Below are 5,823 nucleotides of genomic sequence, written 5' to 3' on the forward strand. Positions count from 1 at the left end.
GGGTGTCAAACTCCAGTCCTCTAGGGTCGGTGTCCTGCAGCTTTTAGATGTGCCACAGGTACAAAACACTGGAATGAAATGGCTTAATTACCTCCTCCTTGTGTAGATCAGTTCTCCAGAGCCTTGCTAATGACCTAATTATTCTATTCAGGTGTGGTGCAGCAGAGACACACCTAAAAGTTGCAGGACACCGGCCCTTGAGGACTGGAGTTTGACACCTGTGCCCTAAAGCATCTTATCTATAACTCTTCTACACTCTGTCAGCTCCCAGATAGAGATGTAATTTATTTAATATTCAGGTCAGAGATGATACTCAAATGGATTTTTTTTGCTGTTGGTTGATTGATTTAGCTACTTCCTTGAGGTACTCTGTGCAAAAAACTGAAATATCTGTGGGAATTGTAATCTGTCAAAATGACAGATGGTCTTTAGACTTTTCTGTAACAATTTTAAAAAACGGTCAAAGACAGAAGATATTCAGTTAACGCGAACCCTGCTAGCAGAAAATGTAATTGATTGCTATTTTCATCTTTCTCCTGTGCACTAAAACCACTAAAGTTTTGCCACTCAACAAGGTTTGCTTGGAAGGTCCTGCACACAAACATTTTTAAGAGCCTTATTATAATTGGAAGATGTCCAGATTCTGACTTTCTCACTGGAAAACTTAGGACCATAAAGTGATATTCCATTTGGAACACATATAATTTTCCCTATCATCTTTTAGATACAGTATTATCTAAATGAAGATACTTCAGTTTGCAATAATTATTCACTATAACATATATTACAAAGTCGTTCTTTAGAGCCCCAGTATGATATTCGACTTGCACCTGACTTTGTACTCCAAAAACAACTACAACATTCTTGTAGAGAAAACCGAGTCATATTACATGCTATCTGCATGTCCTTGGTGATGAATAAAACACTTTTATACCTTTTTTTTTTTTTTTTTTTTTTTTTTTTTTTTTTTTTTTTTTACCCCTCTAGGGGGTCTTTTTGTGGGCTCTAGAGTCCCTTTTCATGAAGTAGGCTGACAGGAAAGGGGGAAGGAGAGGGGGGAAGACATGCGGTAAACGTCGCCGGGTCCGGGAGTCGAACCCGCGACAGCCGCGTCGAGGACTTGAGGCCTCCAAATGTGGGTCGCGCTAACCCCTACGCCACCACGGCACGCCCTTTTATACCATTTTTTACTGAAAAGCAGTCTAAATTTGGCTGTTGTGTTTAGCATTATGCTACTGCAGATACAATGTAGAAATTCCAGACTAATTCTCAAAGCAAACATTTTATTGTGCAGTGTACATTCACTGCTACATTGTGAGGGTTACAATAACCTCTCTTTTTTTACTCCTCCTCCTCTTTTCTGTATGCATGTCCTCTAGTTATGTTTAAAAGCCAGGTATTGAGGGATTGAAGCTGTGAATATGTTACTGCAGGTATGTGTCAGTCTAATGCACCACATAGCATCTTATTTGTTCTACTTTTCCAATTCAGCATGCCACTATCTTCCATTTTCCTTGATCGGGACCTCATGTTGGATTCCATAGATCTCAGAAATCGGAAATAGGATTAAGGAAGTATGCCAAACTTATTCTAAAGATGTTCTAGTTGAAAACCACTTGGATATGTATATTGCTGAATTTAGAGACTAGACTTTCTACTAATAGTTGTCTAGTAAACATGACTTATGTATTTTTTAACATGTTAAAAAATGGTAGGAACATATTTGCGATTAGATCTTGAAAAAAGCACAAATGTACATCTCAATTATTCAAATGTAAACTGACAGAATATCAAATGATGTTTATTGCTTCAGCACCCATGATGGATTTTGAAGTCATGGCTGGTCAGAAGCCTCTCGTTTTCCCCAAGTCAAAGATGGGGCAGGCTTTGTGGGTATGAGGGCATTTTTGTTTTCTGATATTATTTGAGTACAAATGGAAGACATGATCAAACTTCCTGTGATAATCAAGGGAAAATAAGGGTTGCCGTATTTCCCTCTTACTGTTTACAGCTTTGATTCTATGCTACATCTATGATGTCTTCCCTTTATCTTTTTGAAAATTTGGATATTTTATTTTGGACTTACTTTAATTTTATAGAATTCAGTTTGCTCCTACTCATGTAAATAATGATTAGGAACATCATTATTTACAACTCTTTGCAACGGTTATTCATTGCAATAGGCATCACAGTGCAAGAAATGGAAACAGAAATCACGGTAGCAGTACAGCATCCAAAACAATGGGGAAAAAACTGTAGTAGTGTTTCAGCAACTCAGCGCATAATTGTGCTGCTATTACAAAAAAGGTATTATTATAGTAGAAAAAATCAATAGTTCCATTCATAACTTCTGAGTTGTTAAGAGGTTCTAACTTGAGTTTGTAAGTCATGGTGACAAATTATTTTCAAGTGACATATCTTAGAACAAGTATGCTACCTGACAACTGAAAAAAATAATCCTTTTAGTACCAAAAATCAAATGCAAATTCAGAAAAGCATTTATAATATTGTTTGGGTAGTTATCGTGTAAATGCACCTTAGATAATATGATCAGTACATTTTATTCAGTCGCTTGAGTCTGTACAATTCACTCCAGGAACATAAGAAAAAACAGATACAGAACAATTAAGTCTTTACTGTCAGGTGTTTCAATGTAATGTTGTCAAGCTGGCTCCTTGTTAGAGGAGCACCACACCCAACAGACTGGAAGTCCACCATTCTTGTGAAAGATGGCAATATGAAAAAAAAAACCATTTACTAACATCCTCATTCAAACAATGGGCAAGAACTGTGTAACAAAACATGATTAAGACTATTTGTTGTTAAAAAACATGAAGTGTTTTCACAATTTATAGATTCACCAGCAGTCATAACAAAGAAAATTAAAGATTGGATATCTCAAATTTACTTTTTCTCCACAAGTGGCTAGAGTATCCAAAGAAAGAAATGGAGAAAAAGAGTGAGGATACTTAGGATACAGTCTAAGTCCAAGAAGGTACCTGAGATGTTCCTTTACTTAATTTGATTGTACCATCTGAATGTCTGTACTGGTCACTGCTTGTCATTCTCTTTACCGTTTGTGATTATTGTCCTTGAAATTATTTTCAAAGACTTCCGTGTTTCCTTTCCTTTCGTTTTAAAACCATGAAGTCAGTAATACTGGCTCAGTTCCTGCTTCTGGACTTCAGATGTCAAAGGGTCGATGTTCAAAACAGTGTACCCCAATTTCATGTATATTTAATACATGAAATTGGGGTGAAAACCTGTAAGTGGTGTTGTGATGGTATGCCATATACAAGAACTAGTTAAAAGTTCAGTCTAAGCAGATTGAAGCTGATAATTGATGTTCATTGTTCACTATGTAAAAATTCTGATTTGAAATGACACTGACCCTGCTTTCAACTTAAATGCATTTAGCATGTTTTTCTTTTACAATACAATGTCTTCTAGCTCTAAATTTAGGCAGATGGTGTCATATGTCATAGTGTTATGGGTTGTAAACCTCACCTTTGGTGGTTGAGGCCACCAAAGCTGCCATGTTAAATTTAAGTGGCAATGAAGAATGCATTAGTTTGAATTTGTTCACGGTTCACTCCACCTCAGTTGTAACTATCTCTTCCTGAGTCTCATTTAGCTTGTATTTCTGTTATGAAGAGTGAGGAAGGAAGGGTTCAAAGTTTCTCTATAATGCTGTGATCTTCTGATGGGAACCTCTAGCGCTGTGATGTCACAAAACTCATATAATCTCAAACTGTTTTCTTGAAAAGAATAATGAGCTATCTGCGCTCCAATGGCCTCTACAGTTAAAAGCTCAACACACACCGGGAGCGACATCAATCCCTCTCCATTCATTTCCCATGGAACTTGCACAATGAATCAATAATCGCTCTCCATACTCCAGGGAAGTGATCAGCAAAATTGTTGTATGTGAAATGTTGAGCTCGTACACGTATATGCACATAAAGACCAGGAATATTACACAAGAAAGTTGAAAAATGTTCAACTTTTGTCACTGCTGTCGCTATCGCATTTCATGTATTCAGATCAGCCTGAATGGCGGAAAACTGTTGCTTTTTGATGTCATTTGTCGTTCCCTGTGTGTCAAGCCCTTTACCCTATCTCAATCCAGGAGACCACCTTTGGCATGTTGTGGATAATAATATGAGTAAGACATACTAAGGTGGAAAGGAATAAATGGCCTGGACTTACTTAGGGTGTAAACTTTTACCTCATATGTACAGTAAGTCCAGGCACTGCTATTAACATAAATGGTCTCACAAATGTGCTCTTTCCTTCATTATATTTGCTTGGAATACCTACTTAAATTTTCATGTATGGTTTTGTTCAGTATTAACTCACATAAATGATGTTTAGTTTTAATACTAGATATTGAGTATTTAAATGCAAATGTAAACATGCTAACCTTATCAAACTTTGCAAAAAGTGGCCGAGCTGAACTGCCGAAATCAGTTCTCATTGTCACATCATACGTGACAAAAATCACATTATCACATGTGATTCACATGATGGTGTTCATGTCATTATAGAGTCAGGGAGTTGTTGTCAAAACTCCCTGACAAACTTTTCATCCCCCTCTCCATGCACACCTATTGTATGGTTAGTCTGAATTTCATGGATGTGTTTATTTATGCAGAAACAAATTCTCTACTTTTAATGAAGAAGTTCGGTAGCATAGATAGTCAAAACACTGTTTTTTCAGTAAGAGAGTAGATTTTGAGGAGCAATTGTTTGATGGCGTGAGGAAGTACGTACTGAAATATTAGACTCAGACCTGCTCAGTTCTCGTTTGATGCAGCAGGAGAACAAGTCACAGATGCCTTCTATTCCTTTTCTTTTTTCTTTTCTTTTGACATGAAAAATAGATTTTCCAACCTCCTCCTCCAAACTTGTAGTAGTTGTTCCTCTCTGCCATGATCGCTGTGTTTGTATATCACAAACAACAAAACATCATGACGTACACTGCAGTAGGAGTAGTAGCTTGTGCATCTTGTGGATTGTGAAAGATCTGTGCGAAAACGAACATCCGACTTTGCATCAGCAGTTAAACTTTGGTCCAACCATGCTGGCCCCTGTAGTCTATATTGTTAAGATAGCAAAGATTTATCTCTGCCTCTTTATATTAGTTTGTTTACTTGTTGCTCAGTAAGTAGTAGATTACTTCCAAAAATATGACTTTGTGGTTCATGATAGTCATCTTTTACGTCATGGCAGGAATGAAGGTGTCTAAAAAACGAAGTGCCATGCTTTTCCTGATTCAGGTACTTCACCTAAAATTATATTTCATAAAATATAGTCTTAAAAATTTCACAGCTGCAAACTAAACTCAAGAGTTAACGATAGATTTTAAACTGTGTTGATATAAATTCTTTATTGCTCAAAGTTAGGTTCCCACAACTAGGTCTTGTACTTTAGGATAGTTTGTCAAATGTTTCCTTCTGAGTTTCTGCTTATTTCTGCAGTTTCCTTACTGGTGTAAAGTTGATTTATGGTAACAATTACAAACTGCTTGGAAGACAAGGTAACAACTCTAAATCACAACTTCCCAAGCACTACTCGTGCATTTTGGTATATTAAACTGCTCTAGTAATTTAAATACTGCTTCTGTATGTGCCATCCAGATAGCATAAATGCTGACTGCATTACTCATCACACTTTTTGGGCCTTTTTCTTAAACCTACGTCAATGTGAACCTCATCCTTCCTCATCCCGCCTCTGTCTGGATTGTTTCTGGTATCTTACATGAAGAGATGAAACGAGTTTAGCTAGTTAGGTTAGAAAAAGTTGCCTCCTTTAAAAAGCCTC

Source organism: Xiphophorus hellerii, chromosome 5, assembly GCF_003331165.1.
Source record: "Xiphophorus hellerii strain 12219 chromosome 5, Xiphophorus_hellerii-4.1, whole genome shotgun sequence".
Classification (NCBI taxonomy): Eukaryota; Metazoa; Chordata; class Actinopteri; order Cyprinodontiformes; family Poeciliidae; genus Xiphophorus; species Xiphophorus hellerii.